The sequence below is a fragment of the Bos taurus genome, chromosome 23 (assembly GCF_002263795.3).
Source record: "Bos taurus isolate L1 Dominette 01449 registration number 42190680 breed Hereford chromosome 23, ARS-UCD2.0, whole genome shotgun sequence".
Lineage (NCBI taxonomy): Eukaryota > Metazoa > Chordata > Mammalia > Artiodactyla > Bovidae > Bos > Bos taurus.
This window is the reverse complement of record NC_037350.1, coordinates 30,686,761-30,700,820: the sequence shown is the minus strand read 5'-3', so window position 1 is coordinate 30,700,820 and position 14,060 is coordinate 30,686,761. Positions and strand designations below refer to the sequence as shown.

Genomic DNA, 14,060 nt, shown 5'->3' with positions numbered 1-14,060 from the left:
AGTACATCAAAGCTGTATATTGTCACCCTGCTTATTTAACTTATATGCAGAATACATCATGAGAAAAGCTGGGCTGGATGAAGTACAAGCTGGAATCAAGATTGCTGGGAGAAACATCAATAACTTCAGATATGCAGATGATACCATCATTATTGCAGAAAGCAAAGAAGAACTAAAAAGCCTCTTGATGAAAGTGAAAGAGAAGAGTGAAAAAGTTGGCTTAAAGGTCAACATTCAGAAAACTAAGATCATGGCATCTGGTCCCATCACTTCATGGCAAATAGGTGGGGAAATGATTTAAAAAGTGAAAGACTGTATTTTGGGGGGCTCCAAAATCACTGGAGATTGTGGCTGTAGCCATGAAATAAAAAGATGCTTGGTCCTTGGAAGACAAGTTTTGGCAAACCTAGACAGCATATTAAAAAGCAGAGACATTACATTTCCAACAAAGGTCCATCTAGTCAAAGCTATGATTTTCCAGTAGTCAGGTATGGATGTGAGAGTTGGACTATAGAGAATGTTGAGCGCTGAAGAATTGATGCTTCTGAACTGTGGTGTTGGTGAAGACTCTTGAGGGTCCCTTGGACTGCAAGGAGATACAACCAGTCCATCCTAAAGGAAATCAGGTCTGAATATTCACTGGAAGGTGACCCTGATGCTGTGAAAGATTGAAGAGGGGAGGAGAAGGGGACCACAGAGGATGAGTTGTTTGGATGGCATCACCAACGAGATGGACATGAGATTGAGTAGGCTCCGGGAATTGGTGATGGACATAGAAGCCTGGCGTGATGCAGTCCATCGGGTCACAAAGAGTCGGCTGAGTGACTGAACTGAACTGAACTGAGAAATGCTTATTTGCAATTACATGCATTTTTCCTATGCTACTTTTTAAAATTCTTATTTTATATTGGAATATAATACACTGAAAGCATAATCTATTTTTTTTAATCTACAAATGAGGACTCATCCAAATAAAAAGCATTGGTCTGTTAAAGTCTCTGTTAAGAGGATAATAAGTTAAGATACAGACTGGAAGAAAACATTTCAAGCTACTTATCATATAAAACACTCATATCTCGAATATACAAACAACTCTCAAAACTCTGCAATAGAAAACAACTCAGTTAAAACACACTTGAGCAGATAACTCCACAATGCAAATACACAAATGGTAAATAAGCACAGGAAAAGATGTTTAGCATCACTAACCATCAGGAAAACACATATTAAGACCATTAAGAGTACCTACCTACTAGAACAACCAAGATGAAAAATATGGGGAAAATACCAAATGTTGGATTCATTGTGGAAAAACTGAATCACTCATACATTTCTAATAAGAATGATACATCTACTTTATAAAAGAGCTTGGATGTTTCTTTAAAATCCAATACACACTGGCCATAGAGCCCAGTAATCACACTTTTGGGCATTTATGACAGAGAAAAAAAATGTATTCCACACAAAAACCTGTGCACAATTATTCATAGCAGTTTTATCTGTAATAGCAAAAAGCTGAAAATTACTAAAATATTCTAAACAAATGATGGTACATCCAAACTATGAAATACCACTTGGCAATAAAAAAGGAATAAGCTGTTAATACAGACAGCATCTTCGATGAATCTCAAGGGTATTATGTTGAATGAAAATAAGTCTATCTTAATAGGTTAAATATTATATGATCCCAGCTTTATCCCATCCACAAAATGACAAAATAATAGAGATGGGATCAAGTTAGTGGTGCCCAGGAGTGAGGGATGGTTATGGAGAGTGCAGGGGAGGGGAGGAAGGGAGTGTGACTATAAAGGGGTATCACAAAGAAGATGTGAGTGGTCATGGAGTCATTCCATATTTTGATCATGATTGCAGCTACAGGAATCTACATGTGAAAAAAAATTACATGGAACTCTATACATATATTGTACCAATGTCAGTTTCCTCGCTTTTAAATTGTATTATAGTTATATAATGTATAACCTTTGGGAAAAAGGTCAAAGGTAACCAAGACCTCTCTATACTATCTTTAGACCTTCCTGTTAATCTGCAACTATTTCAAAATAAAAAGTTTTTTTAAGGATTTGAATAAAACAAGAACTAGAGAATGAGAAAAAGAGGGACAGACAGAAACACAAATCAAAACATAAACGGCAATGAGAGAGAGGAGAGAGGAAGCTGCTCAAAAGGCTAGAAGGTTCCTGTTTACTCATGACATACAGACTCCAGATCTCCCCTCCTCCCAGGGGCACACTGAATCTGCAGTTATACACAGAAAACTGCTTCTAAAAGAAATGTAGAAAAGCTGGGTGAATCCTACACACAGAAAAAACCCACACTAAAATCATTAGGAGTTAAACAAGTAAATCATTAAAAGATGCAGACACAAAATCTCTACCTAAGCCCCACCCTTGGAGCCACAATATACAATCAGGAGGGAAGTCACCACTGCCAGTTTCTCCCTGAGAAACAAAGTGTCCCACGTCTGGGACCTTCACTTTGAAGGTTTACACCTGAGACATGGGCCTCCAAAATTCTCTGAAAGTCAACAAAGTTTGTGTCCATGAAATCCATGAGGCTATAATGAACTAAGAAACAGGCTCACCCAGACCCACTGTGGCTATCTCTCCAGGGCATAGCACACAGACACAGACTGAAACCTCCAGCTTGTCCCTGAAAGAAGCCTATTTCCTTATCTTAAAAGCTAAGACTTCTAACACATATCTAGGGGTCAACTGCAATCCTCGCCAAAACCTGAGAAGCCAACAGGTGCCATCATCATGCTCTCCCTCTGTCCCACCCCAGGTCACCGGTGTCTCCGTGAAAAGAGTTTGTGCACACGTATGGCTGCCCAGGTGTTGTGGCTGCTGCCAGAGGGCACACTCCTTGATCACCTGGTTCAGTGGCTTGCATTTCTGGATCCAACAGGACAGTAGCAAAAAAAGAAACAGCCTGTAACTGGCTGCCTGCACCCGCCCACCCAGGGCTCAATGTGGAGGGAACAGACAGAAACACCCATCTCCCAGTCTTCTCCTGAAAGAGGTATAATTGCATATTTGAAAAGTTATTGCCTCGGGTTCTGGTAGATTGCCTACGACGGCAACGATTTACCTTGCCCTGAACAAGGACCTGTGCAGCAGCTCAGATCTCCAAGCTGAAGCTTGAGCAGGGCGGTGCTGTGGGGAACAGTAGGAACTACCTGGACAGTGACTGTGTAAAGTGGCTCCACAGACACCTGGAGAACGGGAAGGACACGCTGCTGTGCTCAGGTACGAGAGGCGTGGGGCCTCCCTGATCCCCCCTCGGGCTGGACCTGACTTCACACAAGGAGTAGATAGTTCCTGTTGGCAGAGGGAGGAATCTGCATAGGTTTTCATATTCTGTACAAGAGAGTGACTCGCCAGTGGCCCCACTTTTCTGAAGGACAGTCTCTTTGGGGAAGAAGCAGGAATCCATCCCTGAGATAACTGGTCAGCGTTTCCCTTCACCCTGGGTACCATCTTGTGAACCATGACTGTCTCTCAGGGCCAGGTCTCACCCTGAGAACATGTTTGGAGGCCTGACTCCAGCTTTTCTGAGTCATCCAGCCTCCACCTAAGTCAGGACCATTACTCTGTACTCACTCCCTTACATGGTACCTCCTACCTTGGCTCTCACCCTGACTCCAGAACTTTCCAAGGACTTGGGAACATGCCCAGACCTCCGAGTCCAGGCTGGTGTCTGGTGTTTGTGCTGCTTCTTTTCTTTTTTTTTAATTTTATTTAATTTTTAAACTTTACATAATTGTATTAGTGTGCTGCTTCTTTTCAAACCCTCTTTCCTGTTTATTCTCAGGATGGTCACAGGATGCTGCTTCAGGGACCCATGGAGGTAACACTAAATGGGAATTTTCTGATTCATCCTCCACAGACCCTCCAAAGACACATGTGACCCATCACCCATCTCTGACCATGAGGTTCCCCTGAGGTGCTGGACCCTGGGCTTCTACCCTGAAGAGATCTCACTGACCTGGCAGCGTGACACGGAGGACCAGACCCAGGACATGGAGCTTGTAGAGACCAGGCCTACAGGGAATGGAACCTTCAAGACGTGGGCGGCCCTAGTGGTCCCTTCTGGAGAGGAGAAGAGATACATGTGCCATGTGCAGCACAAGGGACTTCAGGAGACCCTCACGCTGAGATGGGGTAGGGAGGAGGCTGGGGTGGAGCTTCTTCTCAGATAAAGCTGGAGCCTTTCTGGATCCCTTCAGCAAGAACAGGATTCAAACCTGAAGTCTGGGCCCCTTCTCTTTCCTCCACAGTACCTTCTCAGCCCTGTCCCCAACATAGACATCACTGTTAGCCTGGTTCTATTCATGGTCATTGGAGTTGTGGTAACTGGAGGGTTGGACTATAAAGAAAGCTGAGCACCAGAGAATTGATCCTTTTGAACTGTGGCATTGGAGAAGACTTTTGAGAGTCCCTTGGACTGCAAGGAGATCCAAGCAGTCCACTAAAGGAAATCAGTCCTGAATATTCCTTGGAAAGACTGATGCTGAAGCTGAAACTCCAATGCTTTGGCCACATGATGCAAAGAACTGACTCATATGAAAAGACCCTGATGCTGGGATAGATTAAAAGCAGGAGGAGAAGGGGATGACAGAAGATGAGATGGTTGGATGGCATCACGAACTCAATGGACATGAAATTGAGTAAACTTCGAGAGTTGGCAATGGACAGGGAGGCCTGGCATGCTGCAGTCCATGGGGTCACAAACAGTTGGACACAAATGAGCAACTGAACTGAAATGAACTGAACTGGAGCTGTGATCTGGAGGAAGAAGCGCTCAGGTAGGGGAGGGACAGAGGGATTTGAGTTTTCTTGTCTCACTGGGAGTTTCAAACCCAGGTAAATGTTTACCTGCCTAATTATTGGAAAGTACCCTCCACACACACATGTGGAGTCTGAGCTGATGCTAACAATGACCTTTTGTAAAGTACATGTGAAATGAAAGACAGATTATTCACTTTGTAATTCCAGTTGGGGGCCTGTCTCTCAGCACGTGATGATCAGAGGGGAGGGTCCCTGCTGAGGACAGACCTCCAGAAGGGCAGTTGGTCCAGTCGCCTCAACAGCACCTTTCTTCATTCTCCTGATTTTGTCCTGGATTTTGGTCACAGTTCCAAAAAAATTCTGTGGGGTCCAGGACTAGGGGGTTCCTCTAGGATCTCATGATTCAGTCTTCTCTATGGCCTCTCACTTGATGTTTTCTTCTTGCAGGTGAAAAAGAGGGAACTACACTCAGGCTACAAGTGAGTACAGACTGGGTGTGGTTCTTGAGACCCTTGCCAGGGTGCAGACAGGAGGCCATGGGGGCCTCCTCAAAATTCCTTCTCTAGTTTCTCTCCTGTGGGTTCTGACCACATCAGTCCACACAGATGTCTGGAGGAAGTTCTCTCTGGGCAGGGGAGTCTCCTGTGCAAATGCACGAGAGTAGGAAAGTGTCTGCATTCAAGGAAGAGCCAGAAGGCAGGTGTGGCTGGCCTAATGAGGAACTGAGATTAGATCCCATGTTTTGCCAGATCATATAGACCTAGATGATATTAGAAAGGTGTTCATGTTCTCTGAGTAAGATGTGGATTCGTAAGATGGTATAAACAGAGGACAATCCATTGTGACTGCCCTTTAGAAGCATCAGTCTGGTTGCTGTACATAATTAGGAGGTGAAGGGTGAGTGATGCACTAAAGGAAACTGTAAGAAATAGTGCAGTGACCAGGCTGGAGATGCTGGTCTAGACAACATCTAGACAGTCGGAAGTAGAGCCTGAGAATTTACATTCATAACAAGTTTGATGCTGTTGCTGCTGGCTTTCAGATCACAGATTTACTGGTGAGAATATAGACCAGGATTCCCACATGGCTGTGCATCAGCCTCCCCTCTAGGACTTATTCATAAGGGATTCCTGGACTCCGTGCCCAACACTCTGAGAAGCTGGGTCTAGGAGGAGACCTGAGTATTTTCTAAGAAGGCTGACAAGCAGTCCTGATTCTCAGTCAGATTTGGATCCACTGAGGCTTGTGATCAGAGAGTGATCAGGATGGAGAAGGGCTTAAATCCACACTTAAATGGGAAGAAAAAGTCAAGACATTTTCTGGGAGATACATGTTTTCTCTTCCAAGCAGGATAGGCAGCTGGACATTTTAGAAAGTAGTCTGATATCATAAAGTCTCTGAGTTGCTAAGAGAGCAGATCTAAATGCTCTCACCACAAAAAAAGAAATGGTAATTATGTGACATTATACAGGTGTAAGCTAAAGTTGTGGTGCTGATCATTGTGCAATAGAGAAAAGTATCAAATCACAGGTTGTACACTTACTCAATATTTTATATCAATCATATCTCAATAAAGCAGAGAGGAAAAAGTCTCTGATAGTTTCCCTACATGATAGACTTATCAAGTTCTTCATGGGAAGAAAAGGGATTTCAATTTGTTGCAAAGGAGAGAAAGAGTGAGATTTGTGGTTTTATTTTATTTCAGGAAAAGTCACAGAACAGCCTGAGGATTCATAGCCAGCTCAGCATCCAGTCTCTCCCAGGTGGGGAACCACATGGGAATCACCGCCCCTGCACGGGGAACAGAAGCCACTGTCCACAAAACAGACACTCCCTTAGCTGGAAGATGGACTTTGGTGCTAGGCTTGCGGTCTCTGCTGCCCTTGGCAACTAAATGACACTACCGCCATTTACTCTGTGCAGGTCAAAACCTTCAGCATGGTGTCAGCCTCTCTGTCTCAGTTCACTTTAGTTCAAGGGTCAGTCGTGTCCAACTCTTTGTGACCCAATGGACTGCAGCGTGCCAGGCTTCCCCGTTCATCACCAACTCCTGGAGATTACACAAATACATGGCCATCAAATTGGAGATGCCATCCAACCATCTCATCCTCTGTCATCCCCTTCCCTTCCCACCTTCCATCTTTCCCAGCAGTAGGATCTTTTCAAATGAGTCAGTTCTCCACATCATGTGGCCAAAGCTTTGGAGTTTCAGCATCAGTCTTTCCAGTGAATACTCAGGACTGATTTCTTTTAGGATGGACTGGTTCAATCTCCTTGCTGGACAAGGGTTTCCCAAGAGTCTTCTCCAACACCACAGTTTAAAAGCATCAACTCTTCTGCACTCAGCTTTCCTTATAGTCCAACTCTCACATCCATACATGACTACTGGAAAAACCATAGCTTTGACTAGACGGACCTTTGTTGGCAAAGTAATGTCTCTGCTTTTTAATAAGCTGTCAAGGTTGGTCATAACTTTTCTTCCAAGGAGCAAGTGTCTTTAAATTTCATGGCTGCAGTCACCATCTGCAGTGATTTTAGGGCCCCACAAAAATAGTCAGCCACTGTTTCTACTGTTTTCCTATCTATTTTCCATGAAGTGATGGAACCAGATGCCATGATCTTAGTTCTCTCTGTCTCACTGTGTCCTTATTTGGAGTCCATATGACTGGAGGAGCCTAGTGCCATGTCCACCTGCAGAAATGTTTAGGAAACAAGCTTTTCTCCTTCACGGTGGGAGGTGATCTCAGACTCCGACCAAAATGTTTAAGTATGAAATTCCCTTCAATTGGGAAGCGGGTATAGATTTGGAGGTAGAGGTGAGGGTTGTCATTGTTCAGTCTCTAAGTCATGTCTGACGCTTTGGGACCCATGGACTATAGCCTGCACAGCACCTATGTCCATGGGATTTTCCAAGCATGAATACTGGAATGGGGACACCATTTCCTCCTCCAGGGGATATTCCTGACCCAGGGATTGGACCCGGGTCCTGCATTACAGACAGATTATTTACCACTGATTCACTGGGGAAGTCCCAGAGGTGAGGGTAAGTGATGGGGGAAATGTGACAAATTTCAGTATTTAGACCAGTGATCTAGACCAGAACTTAATCTAGTACATTCTAGGCACTTGGGTTTGGCTGGATGAATGAGTGACTACCATATGACGTCTTCACTTCTCTAGTGTTCTGTGATAGGATCCAGCTTCTGTCTACTTAGTTTATATTCTAGATAAGTGGAGTCCATTTTTGAATGATGAAATGATTACTCAAAATGTCTTTTCCTTGCCTTTGTCTCTTTCTAGGATTAAAAAGCCAGTACCTATAAGTCTGCATGGGTTTGATATATACATACATGCATGTGTGCTAAATCACTTCAGTCATGAATGTCTCTTGCAACCCTATGGACTGTTGCCTACCAGCCTCCTCTGTCCATGGGATTCTCCAGGCAAGAATACTGGAGTGGGTTGCCATGTCCTCCTCCAGGGGATCTTCCCAACCCAGCAACCATACTCCCATCTCTTGCAGCTCCTGCACTACAGGCAGTTTCTTTACTGCTGAGCAAAGAGGAAAGCCCATGTGTGTGTGTCTTTGTGTGTGTATACTGATATTTTATATTGCTTTATATTCCTTTGTACATGAATATCTTACTGGAGACATTATCCGTAATATTTATCAGTTTATCAGTTTGTGACCCCCATCAAAGTCTTAAAAAATTACTAGTTCACACACCAAACTACTAACTTCACTAAACTACCACATTTATATTTTGGCCAAAACAATTATTTCCTTAGTCTCATAGTTATGGAAACTTTTTGTACTTTATTAGTTTTATTTGTTTTCCTGGAAGAGGAAGCCTTAAAACCAAGCCCACCATGTTACTGGAAATGGACTCTCCATGACCTATTTTTTCACTCCTGCTGTTTTTCTGGTGCCAGGGCAGGGGCCTGAGTATATGTCTACCTGAACCATGGGGATTTGGTCCACGGAGAGCTAACGATTCAACTATCTTAGCAGATCCAATGACATTTTTTCTTTTTTTTCATCCAACAAGAAGCCAAAACTTTTTTGATAGAAACAGCACAAATTTCAAGCCCAGCTACAGTTACTCTTTTGAAATACCAAAGAAGGTCCTCTTTCCAGATGGTTACATCGTTAATTCCATATTAGCATTTACAATATCATGACTATTGTTCTTCAGTGCTGGGACAACATTTGCTTTCGACACATTTGCTTGTGACATGACCAGTTCTATGCCCTTCACTTCCACGTCTGCCACATCTGTTTCAACAACCTCTTTCTCTTCACACTCTTCTTGTACAGTTGGAGTCTGGGTGTTTTCTGGAATGGTTGAGACAGCTTCATCTTGAACTTTTCATTCTCAGCAGCTACTAACTGCTTGCTGAGATAAAGCCTCAATCATGGCTTTAAAAAAAAAAAAAAAAACTATGCCAGATTCTGATGCTGGCAATTACCAGTGTGGATTGAAATAAAGTAGTTTACTTGCTTATGCTCACTTTCAATGTCTGTATGTTTCTTATTGTGACCTGATAGCAAACATCTCAGAAACCAGCACTGGCTCACAGAAGAGATAAAAGTTTCATTAGTTCAGGTGGAGTTGTATTCAGGAAGCTACCCTGGCACCAGAAAAATAGCAGGGATGAAAAAAACAGGTCATGGAGATTCCATTTCCAGTAACATGGTGGGCTTGGTTTTAAGGCTGCCTCTTCCAGGGAAACAAAATAAAAGTGATTAAGTATGTAAAGTTTCCATGCCTACAATATGAAGGAAATAATTGTTTAGGACAAAATATAAATGTGGGCAGTACTCCAGAGGGAAAATTTGTTTTTATCCTTAGGGTGTTAGGCAAATCTGGAAAAACCTTACCTCTGATTTTCTCAAGTTTATGAGCTATAACAGGAAATATAAGCCAGAGCTTATTTGTGTGGAGAGCTAAGAGGCATCCCCTCCTTCAAAATCCAGAAACCAAGATTCATATCCTCAAGGAGAGTGTGCGCAGTCACTTAACATGTCCAAATCTTTGCCCCCACCATAAACTATAGCCCACCTGATCCCTCTGTCCATGGGATTATCCTGGCAAGAATACAGTAACGGGTAGCCATTTCCTCCTCCTGGTGTCGTCCCAACCCAGAGATGGAACCTGCATCTCCTGCTTTGGCAGGCAGATTCTTTACCACTGAGCCACCTGGGAACTGTAGAGATACTGGAAGCATGTAACATGCTGGAGAGAATATAAAATGCCAATGCCACTTTGGAAAACACTCTGGAAGTTTCTCAATGTTTGAACAGAGATTTACTGTATCAGTTCTGCAGATTATCCTACTCAAGGTGGACCCACAGTGACAAAGATTGTTCAGTGACTGTGCAGCCCATGTGTGACCACGTCCAGAGCATAGGGCTCACTACCTTGTGCTCCTGCTTCTCTGACCTGGAAAGTCCCTGTGCAGATGGACTCTGAGATGCACACAAGTGTCCCTGCCTCCTGGGTCCACACCTTGTGGACTCTCCTCCCCTGAGTGTGGGTGGGAGCTGTGACCTTCTTCTGACCAGTAGAATATGGCAACAGGGACATGACTCCTGGGATTAGATCACAGAAGAGCAAAACCCCATCTTGCTGGCTGACTTTCTACTTGTCTTCCCTGCTTCCAATCTCTGATGAAGGAAGCAGCTGGGCTGGAAACATCCTTGTTTCAAGAAACTGAGGTCAGCCCCCTACCAACATCCAGCAGAATACTAAGGCCTCCAGTCTAACAGCTCACAGGAAGCCATTTAGTGTTCTCCCCTCAGGCAGCCCTTGCCTTTCTTGAAGACACACACACTGCTTTCTCTTTACAGCATAATGTCAAGTTCTCAGGCTATCCTAGTTGTTTTCCTCTCGCTCCATCCAGGAGGCCCCGGAAGGGAGCAGTAGGCAGGGTGGGAGGAAGTGCTGGTGAGCAGGGGTGTGGCCAGACCCCTCCTTGGAGAGATGTTCCCAGGGAGTCAGTTGGAAGAAGAGCAGTCAGGGCAGTGAGATGGGAAGGAGAAGAGTGAACACCCCTGGGACCTCAGGTCCACGGGAGGCTGTGTTTCAGGCTGTGAAATATCACAGTGATGAGGAAACCCTGCACGGCGCCTGCTGGTCTTCCCCCTTCAGCATCTGGAGATCCCAGCTCATACCCATATGCAAACACCACTGATGGCCCACAGCCCAGATGTGAGCCCCCTTCCCCCAACTCCAGTGAACACACTCCGTCAGCCAACATAGGCCCAACTCTCCTGTCACTTCAGACCTCAAGGGTCATCTGTAGTGAGTGTGGGAAACACAACAGACTCCCTGCCAGTCTCAGAGCCCAGAGGGCAAAGGAAGCTGTCAGAGCCTAGAGGAGGTGACCCTTAGTGAGGCAGGTGGACAGTGTACGGGAGTCAACACAAACATTAGGACACACTTGGGCTCAGCAGTCAGACTGTTTCCTTAGAGTCGTGGCTCAGCCAATTGAGGGTCAGTCAAACTCCCACAGACCTCAGTTTCCTTGTCTACAAAATGGGCATGAGAGCTGTCCCATGGACTCATCTCATGGACTCTTATCAGATTTAAGTTAATTTACGTAAATACCTGAAAACAGTACCTGACACGTTTATTAAGGGAGAATCCTGAGAAGGAAGAGAGCCCAGGTATGTGGCTCCTCTTTCTTTCTCTCAAGAGGAAGAGGACAAGTTCTCCCAACACTCATCACTCAGCCTCTTCTTAACTCCTATGCAGAGGAGGCGTGTCCTTTCTCTTATCTCCCTTATCTCCCATGAGGGAGGAGGGGCATCAGGAGAGGCCAGGGTGGGGTCAGGATGAGGAAGCATCAGAGCAATACACAGGAATATTACAGCAGTGGGAACACACAGCTGTATATTGGTTATTTTTCATTGAATATCCAACATCCTGGAGTACAGCATCCCAAAATTTCTGGCTGTTACCTCTAAGCTCACACATCAGCTGAGGCTTTAAGAGGCCCCTCCTGGGGCTTCTCTGGTTGTCCAATAGTTGGGAATCTGCCTGCCAATTCAGGGAACATCAGTTTGGTCCCTGGTCTGGGAGGATCTCACAAACCGTGGGTCAGCTAAGCCTTTGGCCACAACTGCTGAGTTGCACACGCTTAGAGTAAGAATCTGGCCTGAATACCCTGAGCACTATCTGAGCGAAATAATTTGGGCTAGCAAACCAGACTGTGGGATATCTACCACGCGAAAAGCCAGCCCTAACCTAAGACCGCCAGGCCCACGCACAGAACAAAGGACTGAACAGAGATAGCCGGCTGCAGACCTTCCCCCTCCAGTGACAGGCAGCCAGAGCCGGAAGGGGGCAATCGCAGCCCCAGAGAGACATTATCTATAAAACTGTAAGCAGGCTTCTTTGCTAACTAAAACTTCTTGGGGGTCTGGACGGTTAACATCTGCCTGAGAAGGTGCGCCGGTTTTACACCCAGATAACCGAGTGGCGGGGAGGCGATAAGTCGCAGCATTGGCACTCGCCAAACACCTCATCACTTGAGCTGCTCGGACCTGGGAAGAGCACAAAACTCAGGCCCAACTGAGTCTGTGCCTCTGAGGACTACCCGAGTGCCTGAACCTGAGCGGCTTGAACCTGGGAGGTACATGCAACCCAGGGCCAGCCTCGGATTGTTCCCGGCGGAACAACCTAGAGCCCAAGCAGTGTGGGCAGGGAGGCTACACGCGCCGTGAGCAGGGGCAGACCCAGTGTGGCTGAGGCACTGCGAGCACACGCCAGTGTTATTTGTTTGCAGCATCCCTCCCTCCCTCTCCACAGCGCGACTGAACAAAGAGAAGAAATACAGCTCCACCCATCAGAACACCGACACAAGCTTCCCTAACCAGGAAACCTTGACAAGCCACCTGTGCAAACCCACACACAGCGAGGAAAAGCCACAATAAAGAGAACTCCACAAACTGCCAGAATACAGAAAGGACACCCCAAACTCAGCAATTTAAACAAGATGAAGAGACAGAGGAATAGCCAGCAGATAAAGGAACAGGATAAATGCCCACCAAACCAAACAAAAGAGGAAGAGATAGGGAATCTACCTGATAAAGAATTCCGAATAATGATAGTGAAATTGATCCAAAATCTTGAAATTAAAATGGAATCACAGATAAATAGCTTGGAGACAAGGATTGAGAAGATGCAAGAAAGGTTTAACAAGGACCTAGAAGAAATAAAAAAGAGTCAATATATAATGAATAATGCAATAAATGAAATTAAAAACACTCTGGAGGCAACAAATAGTAGAATAACAGAGGCAGAAGATAGGATTAGTGAATTAGAAGATAGAATGGTAGAAATAAATGAATCAGAGAAAATAAAAGAAAAACAAATTAAAAGAAATGAGGACAATCTCAGAGACCTCCAGGACAATATTAAACGCTACAACATTCGAATCATAGGGGTTCCAGAAGAAGAAGACAAAAAGAAAGACCATGAGAAAATACTTGAGGAGATAATAGTTGAAAACTTCCCTAAACTGGGGAAGGAAATAATCACCCAAGTCCAAGAAACCCAGAGAATCCCAAACAGGATAAACCCAAGGCGAAACACCCCAAGACACATATTAATCAAACTAACAAAGATCAAACACAAAGAACAAATATTAAAAGCAGCAAGGGAAAAACAACAAATAACACACAAGGGAATTCCCATAAGGATAACAGCTGATCTTTCAATAGAAACTCTTCAAGCCAGGAGGGAATGGCAAGACATACTTACAATGATGAAAGAAAATAACCTACAGCCCAGATTATTGTACCCAGCAAGGATTTCATTCAAGTATGAAGGAGAAATCAAAAGCTTCTCAGACAAGCAAAAGCTGAGAGAATTCTGCACCACCAAACCAGCTCTCCAACAAATACTAAAGGATATTCTCTAGACAGGAAACACAAAAATGGTGTATAAATTCGAACCCCAAACAATAAAGTAAATGGCAACGGGATCATACTTATCAGTAATTACCTTAAACGTAAATGGGTTGAATGCCCCAACCAAAAGACAAAGACTGGCTGAATGGATACAAAAACAAGACCCCTACATATGTTGTCTACAGGAGACCCACCTCAAAACAGGGGACACATACCAACTGAAAGTGAAGGGCTGGAAAAAGATTTTCCATGCAAATAGGGACCAAAAGAAAGCAGGAGTAGCAATACTCATATCAGATAAAATAGACTTTAAAACAAAGGCTGTGAAAAGAGAC

The 14,060-nt window shown here is 44.4% G+C and overlaps 1 pseudogene; it reads left to right on the top strand.

Annotated features, from left to right (window-relative positions):
- Positions 1–14,060, top strand: part of LOC617979 (BOLA class I histocompatibility antigen, alpha chain BL3-7-like) — a 109,099-nt pseudogene that overhangs the window by 30,629 nt on the left and 64,410 nt on the right.